The sequence below is a fragment of the Lissotriton helveticus genome, chromosome 7, assembly GCF_964261635.1.
Source record: "Lissotriton helveticus chromosome 7, aLisHel1.1, whole genome shotgun sequence".
Classification (NCBI taxonomy): domain Eukaryota; kingdom Metazoa; phylum Chordata; class Amphibia; order Caudata; family Salamandridae; genus Lissotriton; species Lissotriton helveticus.
The window spans coordinates 719,219,077-719,231,972 of record NC_136068.1 but is presented as its reverse complement, the minus strand read 5'-3'; the positions used below and the strand labels follow the sequence as shown (position 1 = coordinate 719,231,972).

Genomic DNA, 12,896 nt, shown 5'->3' with positions numbered 1-12,896 from the left:
TGCTCCGGGCTGCTGATTATGGTGTGGCACGCAATGCATGAGTCGCACACCCTCCCGATGACCCCCTCCAGTTGGTGCTGCTTCACCTGTGACTTCTCTTACCGGTCTTGGTGGTGGCAGATACACTTCTGGTTGAGTCAAGGGGTCTATACTGCTCCCCGTTTCATCCGGAGTGTTTTCACTACCCCATAATGCACATCCTCTGGGGCCAGGCTGTGGGCCCTGCCGGGGCGGCTCCGAGTATTTCAGGTGACTGCTACAATCCACCGTGTTCAGTCACTATACTGTGGGCCCTGCGTTCCTGCGCTGCATGGTTGAAGCAGGGGGCCTCGTGCTCCTCTCTGCAAGCAGGGGGGGGCTGTGTGCGCAGACTGCAGCACTGATGGGTGCAGTGGTTTTCATGCCCACTTCAAGCAGTCTGGCGAAGGCCCAGAGCCAGCCGCCCTGATCGCCAGTGCGCGATTGTTAGACCTGACACCCTTGGCGTGGTTTTTCCCCTATATTTTTGCCTCTGCCTCCTGTATTTTTGATGCTGTGCTGGATTTCGTTTTTGCTGGTTTAGATGCTTTGGACACTCTGCCACTGCTGATCAGTGCCAGAGTGTAAGTGCTCCCTATGGAAATGATCATATTGATTGGATGTACCTGATTGGCATATCTGTATCACCACGAAGTCCCTAGTAAAGTGCACTGGGTGTGCCAGGGCGGGTGATGACAGATGCTACTAGTGGGCCCGCAGCACTGATTGTGCCACCCACCTGAGTAAAATGGTGTCTCAGGCCTGCCACCGCAGTGCCTGTGTGCAGTCAGTGAACTGCCATATCCTCCTGGTCAGTGTCCCCACTGGCTAGGCCTAACCCTTATTTATTTATTATTACAATTTGTAAAGCGCATACTTATGCCCATGGGCGTCTTGGCGCTAAGATTATCACTTAGGGTCTCTGAAGGTGACAGCATGTTGCTGCATGACTCCTTACTGGTTAAACAACCAGGTCTTCAACAGTTTCCTGAACTGGAGGAGGGATTGACTCGATCTAATAGTTAACGGGAGCGTGTTCCAAAGTCTGGCTGCAGTCACCGTAAAACGTCTGTCTCCCCAGGTGACCGTCCTAGTTCGGGGTACTGCTAATTGATGCAGCGACATCGATCTAAGATGTCTAGACTGACGGTAGGTAGAGAGCTGCTCTTGGAGAAACTTCGGCCCTTGGTTATGGATAGCTTTGAAGGTCAGACAGAGTGATTTGAATTTTATCCGTTTTTTGATTGTCAGCCAATGGTAACTTCTAATGGTTTGGCTGATCGATTTGAATTTGGGGGTCCTGGAGAGTAATCTTGCTGCCGCATTTTTAATCATTTGTAGTTTGGAGATTACCCGAGCTTGTGCAATGGCAAATATGCCATTGCAGTAATCTAAAGAGGAAAGCACAAGTGTGCTCACCACTGTTTTTCCAGCGCTTTCCGAGAGGAATGGGATAATCTTCCTTATGAGTCTAAGTTTGTGGTGAGCATTTGACACAGTTTGATTAGCATGTGCCACAAAATTGAGCTTCTCGTCGAAGACTATTTCCAAATTTCTGACCCTTGTAGATGGCGTTGGTAAGGCTCCTAAAGGATGAGGGCCACCACACTGATGACCATTGTGGGGAGATCTTGCCAAAAATGACTACCTCCGTCTTCTCGGAGTTCAACCTTAGGCAGTTAGCCTTCATCCAGTCTTTCATTGCCGACATACCTTCTTGAAAGCGTGCCGCTACCTGTTCTCCGTCATTGTTAATAGCAAGCACCAGCTGGGTATCATCAGCATAGGAGGTAAGGCTCATCTGGTAGGTTTTAATAACTCTTGCTAAGTCCGACACATAGATATTAAACAGTGTCGGACTTTGAGATGAGCCTTGGAACTACACAGGGTAGGGCAAGTTCTGGCGATTTAAATGATCCGAGCGTTACTGCTGGTGTTCTGCTGGCAAGAAACGAAGTAAGCAGGTCTTTAGCGCTAGATCGAATGCCCAAGTTTCCGACACGGTCAATCAGGATGGAATGATTGACCGTGTCGAATGCCGCCGAAAAGTCCAACATTATAAGGACTGCTGTCCCTCCATAGTCTCTGATGGTTCTGATATCATCATTTACAACAAGGGGTGGTGATGGACAGAGTCTCTGAATTAAGCAGAGTACTCTCACCCAGTCAAGAGATCAGGGCTAGATCCAACACCGTTTTTTAGCTCATTGCACCATCCCAGTTTCAGAACCTGGCTGTATGCAAATTAGTCTGTCCCTGGCCCAGTGCATCATGGGAACAGGGCAGACCAGACTACAAAAGCCAATTCTTACACTGGGAAGGAAACAAGCTTCCGGGGACCGGTTTCTGCCATTTCAGGCGTCTTCGGCCCGGCTTGCTTGAATCCTGATGGTGCAATGAGCAAGGGACTCACATCTGAGTATACCCTTCCACGCTTAGGGTGGACAAAATTATTTACAACAAGGGGTGGTGATGGACAGAGTCTCTGAATTAAGCAGAGTACTCTCACCCAGTCAAGAGATCAGGGCTAGATCCAACACCGTTTTTTAGCTCATTGCACCATCCCAGTTTCAGAACCTGGCTGTATGCAAATTAGTCTGTCCCTGGCCCAGTGCATCATGGGAACAGGGCAGACCAGACTACAAAAGCCAATTCTTACACTGGGAAGGAAACAAGCTTCCGGGGACCGGTTTCTGCCATTTCAGGCGTCTTCGGCCCGGCTTGCTTGAATCCTGATGGTGCAATGAGCAAGGGACTCACATCTGAGTATACCCTTCCACGCTTAGGGTGGACAAAATTATTTACAACAAGGGGTGGTGATGGACAGAGTCTCTGAATTAAGCAGAGTACTCTCACCCAGTCAAGAGATCAGGGCTAGATCCAACACCGTTTTTTAGCTCATTGCACCATCCCAGTTTCAGAACCTGGCTGTATGCAAATTAGTCTGTCCCTGGCCCAGTGCATCATGGGAACAGGGCAGACCAGACTACAAAAGCCAATTCTTACACTGGGAAGGAAACAAGCTTCCGGGGACCGGTTTCTGCCATTTCAGGCGTCTTCGGCCCGGCTTGCTTGAATCCTGATGGTGCAATGAGCAAGGGACTCACATCTGAGTATACCCTTCCACGCTTAGGGTGGACAAAATTATTTACAACAAGGGGTGGTGATGGACAGAGTCTCTGAATTAAGCAGAGTACTCTCACCCAGTCAAGAGATCAGGGCTAGATCCAACACCGTTTTTTAGCTCATTGCACCATCCCAGTTTCAGAACCTGGCTGTATGCAAATTAGTCTGTCCCTGGCCCAGTGCATCATGGGAACAGGGCAGACCAGACTACAAAAGCCAATTCTTACACTGGGAAGGAAACAAGCTTCCGGGGACCGGTTTCTGCCATTTCAGGCGTCTTCGGCCCGGCTTGCTTGAATCCTGATGGTGCAATGAGCAAGGGACTCACATCTGAGTATACCCTTCCACGCTTAGGGTGGACAAAATTATTTACAACAAGGGGTGGTGATGGACAGAGTCTCTGAATTAAGCAGAGTACTCTCACCCAGTCAAGAGATCAGGGCTAGATCCAACACCGTTTTTTAGCTCATTGCACCATCCCAGTTTCAGAACCTGGCTGTATGCAAATTAGTCTGTCCCTGGCCCAGTGCATCATGGGAACAGGGCAGACCAGACTACAAAAGCCAATTCTTACACTGGGAAGGAAACAAGCTTCCGGGGACCGGTTTCTGCCATTTCAGGCGTCTTCGGCCCGGCTTGCTTGAATCCTGATGGTGCAATGAGCAAGGGACTCACATCTGAGTATACCCTTCCACGCTTAGGGTGGACAAAATTATTTACAACAAGGGGTGGTGATGGACAGAGTCTCTGAATTAAGCAGAGTACTCTCACCCAGTCAAGAGATCAGGGCTAGATCCAACACCGTTTTTTAGCTCATTGCACCATCCCAGTTTCAGAACCTGGCTGTATGCAAATTAGTCTGTCCCTGGCCCAGTGCATCATGGGAACAGGGCAGACCAGACTACAAAAGCCAATTCTTACACTGGGAAGGAAACAAGCTTCCGGGGACCGGTTTCTGCCATTTCAGGCGTCTTCGGCCCGGCTTGCTTGAATCCTGATGGTGCAATGAGCAAGGGACTCACATCTGAGTATACCCTTCCACGCTTAGGGTGGACAAAATTATTTACAACAAGGGGTGGTGATGGACAGAGTCTCTGAATTAAGCAGAGTACTCTCACCCAGTCAAGAGATCAGGGCTAGATCCAACACCGTTTTTTAGCTCATTGCACCATCCCAGTTTCAGAACCTGGCTGTATGCAAATTAGTCTGTCCCTGGCCCAGTGCATCATGGGAACAGGGCAGACCAGACTACAAAAGCCAATTCTTACACTGGGAAGGAAACAAGCTTCCGGGGACCGGTTTCTGCCATTTCAGGCGTCTTCGGCCCGGCTTGCTTGAATCCTGATGGTGCAATGAGCAAGGGACTCACATCTGAGTATACCCTTCCACGCTTAGGGTGGACAAAATTATTTACAACAAGGGGTGGTGATGGACAGAGTCTCTGAATTAAGCAGAGTACTCTCACCCAGTCAAGAGATCAGGGCTAGATCCAACACCGTTTTTTAGCTCATTGCACCATCCCAGTTTCAGAACCTGGCTGTATGCAAATTAGTCTGTCCCTGGCCCAGTGCATCATGGGAACAGGGCAGACCAGACTACAAAAGCCAATTCTTACACTGGGAAGGAAACAAGCTTCCGGGGACCGGTTTCTGCCATTTCAGGCGTCTTCGGCCCGGCTTGCTTGAATCCTGATGGTGCAATGAGCAAGGGACTCACATCTGAGTATACCCTTCCACGCTTAGGGTGGACAAAATTATTTACAACAAGGGGTGGTGATGGACAGAGTCTCTGAATTAAGCAGAGTACTCTCACCCAGTCAAGAGATCAGGGCTAGATCCAACACCGTTTTTTAGCTCATTGCACCATCCCAGTTTCAGAACCTGGCTGTATGCAAATTAGTCTGTCCCTGGCCCAGTGCATCATGGGAACAGGGCAGACCAGACTACAAAAGCCAATTCTTACACTGGGAAGGAAACAAGCTTCCGGGGACCGGTGTCTGCCATTTCAGGCGTCTTCGGCCCGGCTTGCTTGAATCCTGATGGTGCAATGAGCAAGGGACTCACATCTGAGTATACCCTTCCACGCTTAGGGTGGACAAAATTATTTACAACAAGGGGTGGTGATGGACAGAGTCTCTGAATTAAGCAGAGTACTCTCACCCAGTCAAGAGATCAGGGCTAGATCCAACACCGTTTTTTAGCTCATTGCACCATCCCAGTTTCAGAACCTGGCTGTATGCAAATTAGTCTGTCCCTGGCCCAGTGCATCATGGGAACAGGGCAGACCAGACTACAAAAGCCAATTCTTACACTGGGAAGGAAACAAGCTTCCGGGGACCGGTTTCTGCCATTTCAGGCGTCTTCGGCCCGGCTTGCTTGAATCCTGATGGTGCAATGAGCAAGGGACTCACATCTGAGTATACCCTTCCACGCTTAGGGTGGACAAAATTATTTACAACAAGGGGTGGTGATGGACAGAGTCTCTGAATTAAGCAGAGTACTCTCACCCAGTCAAGAGATCAGGGCTAGATCCAACACCGTTTTTTAGCTCATTGCACCATCCCAGTTTCAGAACCTGGCTGTATGCAAATTAGTCTGTCCCTGGCCCAGTGCATCATGGGAACAGGGCAGACCAGACTACAAAAGCCAATTCTTACACTGGGAAGGAAACAAGCTTCCGGGGACCGGTTTCTGCCATTTCAGGCGTCTTCGGCCCGGCTTGCTTGAATCCTGATGGTGCAATGAGCAAGGGACTCACATCTGAGTATACCCTTCCACGCTTAGGGTGGACAAAATTATTTACAACAAGGGGTGGTGATGGACAGAGTCTCTGAATTAAGCAGAGTACTCTCACCCAGTCAAGAGATCAGGGCTAGATCCAACACCGTTTTTTAGCTCATTGCACCATCCCAGTTTCAGAACCTGGCTGTATGCAAATTAGTCTGTCCCTGGCCCAGTGCATCATGGGAACAGGGCAGACCAGACTACAAAAGCCAATTCTTACACTGGGAAGGAAACAAGCTTCCGGGGACCGGTTTCTGCCATTTCAGGCGTCTTCGGCCCGGCTTGCTTGAATCCTGATGGTGCAATGAGCAAGGGACTCACATCTGAGTATACCCTTCCACGCTTAGGGTGGACAAAACTATTTACAACAAGGGGTGGTGATGGACAGAGTCTCTGAATTAAGCAGAGTACTCTCACCCAGTCAAGAGATCAGGGCTAGATCCAACACCGTTTTTTAGCTCATTGCACCATCCCAGTTTCAGAACCTGGCTGTATGCAAATTAGTCTGTCCCTGGCCCAGTGCATCATGGGAACAGGGCAGACCAGCCTACAAAAGCCAATTCTTACACTGGGAAGGAAACAAGCTTCCGGGGACCGGTTTCTGCCATTTCAGGCGTCTTCGGCCCGGCTTGCTTGAATCCTGATGGTGCAATGAGCAAGGGACTCACATCTGAGTATACCCTTCCACGCTTAGGGTGGACAAAATTATTTACAACAAGGGGTGGTGATGGACAGAGTCTCTGAATTAAGCAGAGTACTCTCACCCAGTCAAGAGATCAGGGCTAGATCCAACACCGTTTTTTAGCTCATTGCACCATCCCAGTTTCAGAACCTGGCTGTATGCAAATTAGTCTGTCCCTGGCCCAGTGCATCATGGGAACAGGGCAGACCAGACTACAAAAGCCAATTCTTACACTGGGAAGGAAACAAGCTTCCGGGGACATGAGTCCCTTGCTCACTGCACCACAAGGTGCAGTGAGCTAAAAAACGGTGATGGATCAAGCCCTGATCTGTTGACTGGGTAGGAGTGTTCTGATTAACTCAGATACTCTGTCCATCACCACCCCCTTTTTGAAATATTTTGGCCACCACAAGTGTGGAAGGGTATGCTCAGACATGAGTCCCTTGCTCACTGCACCACAGGTGCAGTGAGCTAAAAAACGGTGATGGATCAAGCCCGGATCTGTTGACTGGGTAGGAGTGTTCTGATTAACTCAGATACTCTGTCCATCACCACCCCCTTTTTGAAAGGTTCTGATATCATCAGCAGCTTTAATAAGGACCGTCTCGTGCCATGGAGTTTGCGAAACCCGAACTGCGTGTCATCCAGCAGATTATTTTGCTCGATGTAATCAGCCAACTGCACATTCATTGCCTTTTCGAGCACTTTTGCTAGAAACGGCAGACTGGCTATAGGTCTATAATTCTTCGACAGCTCCTTATCTAGACCGGGTTTTTTAAGGAGCGGTTTTAAAAGGGTGTTTTTTAGCATGTTCGGATATATCCCTGATGTAAGTATCACATTGCAGATTTGCGTGATAACTGTGCTGATGAGATCAATTACCGGCAGATAGACTGTGGGTGGGCATGGATCCAAGGCCGATCCTGTTTTTATCGACCGCATGATGTCCCTAGTTTGTGCCTCCTCTAGTCCTTCAAATTGAACTAGTGAGCAGATGGGAGGATTGATATGTGTAGTGAAGGGGACTGGTGTATCGTTGACAGAAAACTCTGAGTAAATGTCATTCACTTTGGCAAAGAAGAAATTAGCCAAAGAATCACAGAGGGCCTGTGGTGGAACAGGCGCTGTATCTGAGAACTTCCCCGCCAGTTGTTTCACTACATCAAATAACCCTTCCCTTTGTGTACACATTGGTCACCCCTATGGAAGGCTCAAGGGACCCCCTTGGGCAGGGTGCAGTGTATATGAAAGGTAGAGCATGTACTAGTGCAGGTAACATGCTCTAGTAGTGAACAGCAGCCATTTTGTGTGATCACTGCTGCAAGGTTATCTTGCTCCATAGACTAACATGGGGGAGGCTGGTCCCAATGGATACCAGCCTATCTTCCCACAGGAACAAGATAGGACATAAGTGATTTGATATCCCTGAACTCAGAATTTAATAACACATCTTTTAGGAAAGGTTGTTTTTAAATTCTGTGTTTGATAACAGTACTTTTAGAAAGTGGCTGTTCTCTTGTACCTTTCTGTGTGCCTGGGCCTGCTTGCGGATTGACTGTCTGGTTTGAGGGTGACCGGGGCTGGGGAGCCCCCAGGAGGTTGTCTGAGTCAGCCCTTGGTTGAATGACTGCATCTGCAACTAGAGTGGTGGGTGGAGATAGCACCTGGGAGTGAATAGGTCTGTGCCTGCCTGCCACAATGCTGGCTCCTCCTCCTGCTGGGCGGCTGACGACTCTGCCCCTCACTCTGAAAGGAAGGAAGGAAGAAGCCAGGAAACCAAAGTACTCCAGCAACACCCAGAACTGGTTTAGACCGGGCTCAGGGCCCACTTGCACAAAGACTTCAAAGACTTTTAGGGGTATAAGAGAAGGACCCCTGACAACAGATTTTTAGATTCTACAATCAAGAGGAACTTCTGCCAGAAGGAGGACTGCTGAAGAAACTAAGGAAGACTGCCCTTGCGGTGTGCTCTGGGGCTGACCTGTTTTGCTGTTCATCTAAAGGAGAGAAGAATGGTACTTTGCTGTGTGCTGTGACCCTGCCTGCTTGACTCCAAGACTTTGCTGTGTGCTGTGTCTCTAAAAGAATCTCCGAGGGCCTGAGAAGAGCTGGCCTCCTGTCCTGGAACCCAGGGTCAAAAGGTTCCCCAGAAAATACCAGAAGCCGTGAAGATCGTGCTTTATTTGCCTAGTGCGTGATTTTCCACTGCTGGCCGTGGGCGGAGAACGGTGTGTTCATCGGCACACACGCTGTGAGGACCGGAGGATCGTGGTGCCTTGCTTCGTGATTTTTCCCAAGAAGATCTTGTGGCCGTAAGGGTGGTCCAGCTGCGACCTGTGCCCTAAAAATCACTGTGCCGTTTCTCATCGCCGCTGCCCGGGGCCTGAGAGTGCCCGACGACCTTGCCGTCCCTTGCTGGTGCTGCGCAGACGGAGATCGAAGCCGCTGCGTCCCCATTGGTCGAGGGAGACGAGCCCCCTCAGTAACGCCGCGTTGGTATTGGCCCCAGCGCCGCCGCGTCATCATCAAGGCCGCGCTGTGAGTGGCTGCCAGTCTCCCCGTCATCAGGGGCTCGTCCCGGGAGCCGCACTGCCATTGGCTGACTCCCGGGTGTCTGCGAGGGCTCGTCTGATTGGTCCAACCCAAAGAAGCTTCGCCAGGAGCCGTGACGCGAGGAAGAGCCTTCCAGGAAAAGACCCGTCCTCGCCGAGGGATCCGCGAGTGCCTTTTGTCACCCCCGGCCAGCCGTCCCAACAGCCAAGTGTCAAACTAGCTCCCCGCCGCTCGCTGGATTGTCGAGAGCGGGAGGAGAGCCGACGGGACCGGCCGGGGTCAGCTGGGAGGTTTCCCCTACGCCGAGGCTTCGCTTCCCAATCAGCATGGTAAGGCGCTCCTGCTAAACAGCGCTAGATACGGCAAGGAGCTGATTCTAAGATCATTTAGGCTACAACATTTACTTACTGTGATGTTTGAGACTGAGACTGAAACTAAAGTGATAACGCTTCCCCAGAAAAATAGTGCAACCATCAAGAAGAGTGAAGAAATCGTGTAACTGCACTGCAAGTGGTTTTAAATTGCTAAATTAGATAAAGATATATTTTTTATATATACTTACCTGTGTGGTCTCAGTTTGTGGTGTACTTTGGGGTCATTGTGTGTGTTAAGTGCAAATATTACACATTGCCTTGGGGATAAGCCTGCCTGTTCGTGCCAAGCTACCTAGGGGGTGAGCAGGGCTTATCTACAGTGTGTATCCCTTTACCCTGACTAGGAGCAAGGGTCCCTACTGGGACAAAGGTACTTACCTCTGCCAACTAGAGACCCTCAGATCTAATAGCGATCTTCTCCGGGCCCCAGGCACGGAATCTCAACTCGGTCAGGGCTCCGCGGGGATTGATGCCAGCTTCTGTCTGCTCCAGTATAGACGTGGGCGCCCGCTGTTGTATCTCACTGTGTCTGTGCGCGCTGTCTGTTGGGTCCTCAAAGCCGGGCCACCGCTGACAAATCCCTGTTCCCCGGAACCGCCGCTACGCCAGCCTCGTCCTTGAGGTTCCAATGAAGGCAACTCCGATGCACAGGGAGGCACAGCACTGCCCTGGGGCTCCGCACCTCAGTCCCTGATGTGTGTAGCAGGCATTTGCAGGTGTATAACAGGATCTTTGGCAGGCCTTTTGTGGAGCTATCTATGAAGCGTCCGCAATCGCCGCCATCTTAGCGTTGCCAGACTCACTTGCCCTCCTAAACTTCTCAAAGAAACAAGTGAATTCGTACCCCAGAGAACACTACTGACCCTTTCAGGGATCACGGTAACAGGACGCACCCTTTCGTGCTCTCACTCGTCCACAATAAGATAAACAAGAGACACAAAGGAAATATAGAATATGTATTTGAACTACATGGTCCTAAAATGCAGTACTCCTGCCACAATTAGAAAACGGATGCAGACCAGAAATAGGGACCGCGTGGTCAATAAACCATATACCATAAAAAGCCTTGTCATGTTATAAGACAGAATATCCTAAACCCCCACCCTCTTTAATTCTACTGAAGCTGAATGTTGATATGTCAAAGATCTCTGGCATTAGCTGCAGACCCCGTACCTTAGCATACACAGATGGAAGTTCTACCACTCAGCTGACAAAACAATCTTGTTTCCGAACCCTTGCTCCGTGTGTGCGTGAGCTCAAACTCTTGTCCTCGGTTATATGACAAGACGTGTGCTCACAAACAGCAGCTGCGTTCTCATGTTATGTCTAGGTGCTAGTGCCTGACCAGAGAGAATAACAAGGGGCATTGTCTGTGGACACGAAAACACAAGTAGGTTCTGTGTGAAAGTACAAAGTGGCACAAAAGCAAGCGTGTTTAGATAGTAACATGTGTAAAGGAAAATACGGCCTACACTGTGCACAATTAGGCTAACATAGGGAAAACTGCAATGGGCAATGCAGGAAACGTAACTGCTGGATAAGGAAAGCCGTCTCTTCTGCATGGACACCCTGGATTTTTCAACTTTTTGCTGGACCCTATAGTTTTGCTGGCTTTAGAATTCTCTTTAATCTTGCTAACTGTAGTAAAGTGTGTGTACTCCCCGTTTAAACAATGTTACATTTTCATATTGTGATAAGCATACAAATCCCTAGTATATTGTACAAAGTGTGCCCAGGGCATGTAAGCTAAATGTCACTAGTGAACTGCAGCATCTATTGTGCCATTCACTTCAATGTTTGTGCAAACATGGCTTCAGGCCTGCCAGTGTAGCCTGACTGTTGCAGTGTTACTACAATTCGACAGGTCAAAAACCTCCCTTTTAAATATTGTTAAGTCACCACTAAGTAGTACTTGTATTCCACAATGCAGGATGCATGGTAAGTAGGACATGTAGAAATTTCACGCTAAAATGTCCTTACAGTGACTAGCCCCCAACAGCTATTTTCACAGAGGCAGGCCTAGCAATCTATGCAGAAAACCATAGTTCTGATTATCCTAATACTGTATCTCGGGAATGGGACTAGTTACAAAATTAATTAAACATATATTTTTAATAGTTTTCAAAATCCTATTCAATGATGATGTTGGATTGTGAATACACTTTATTGAAAAGTACATTATAGAGGTATACATACCTTTTCCCTGCCTATGTTCCTGAAGGCTAAACTTGCATTCGCCCCCCCCCCCCCCCCCAACTTCTCACAGCCAATAATTCGCATTTGAATAGGTTTAAAATGCCTCCCAGGACAATAGGCGAACATGAATAGGCAGGGAAGACTCCTCTGAACCTCCAGGAATATGCATGTGGTGGCTGTGGGCATCATGCTCTTTGGCATTATAGTTTCAAATCCGGCTGGGGTCTCAAATCCTTCTTGAATAGTCTGCTGAGTTCACATAAAACACTAGGGGTGGACTTGAAAGGTAGAAAACAGGATGCCAAGACCATTCTTGTGTATCCACGGTTGTGTTGCTGGAAAACGTAATTTTGCTTCACAAGTCTTCTGTCTCTGGGTTTTTTAGGGGCACAGTGGCCTCTCCAAACTGGAGTTTGGGGTTTTATGTAAGAGGAAATTAGTATTATCCTAATATACTCTCTCCCCCCTCACCTCCCCATGCATACACCCAGCTCTGAGAGTCCAAGTTTAGTGTGGCTGAAGACTTTAATCATTTTGAAAATGCCTACAGTAGGTTGGGTTGGCCCCAGGAACTGTTACCCCATTGATTAGGTCGTGCCTAGAGGTTATTCCCTCTTCCAAACTGGTTGTAGGCATAAATGTGGCATCTCTAGGCGCTCTCTTCAGAACACTGCTCACCTGTAGAAGAACAGAAGCGACTAGACATGCTGTCTTTGACCTGAGAGGAGCTTTGAAGGACTGGACTTGCTCCCTCTGGTATCTAGGAAAAAGAGGTGGACTCCAAGGATGATAAGGCGGGCAAGCTACAAGAGACCTTTCCTGCAGCTGACCAGTAGAAACAAGACCCTGCAGTTAGTCTCTTCCAGACACCCTGAGAGTCTATTAAGTGCCCCTCCTGGGGTCCTGGGGAGCAGGAGAGGCTTTAGAAGTACCCTTCGTTGGTGGATTGATTGGGACTTCAAGGACTAAAGTCCAAAAGTAAAATCCTTGACCGGACAAACCTGGTTGGTGTATCAACATGTCCTCCATTGGAGCAAGCCCCAAATTGCCCCTAGGCCCCAGTCTACTATGACCATTGACTTTTATTGGCACATTATGCTTCTTGGCACAATTCCCACCTACAACTTTATAAATCCACATCTCTGGTTCCCTTTCCCTTATTGG

At 49.0% G+C, this 12,896-nt stretch overlaps 1 protein-coding gene across 4 annotated transcripts in view; it reads left to right on the top strand.

Annotated features, from left to right (window-relative positions):
• Positions 1 to 12,896, top strand: part of RBM27 (RNA binding motif protein 27) — an 870,586-nt gene that overhangs the window by 68,625 nt on the left and 789,065 nt on the right. The gene's annotated exons all lie outside the window — the stretch shown is intronic.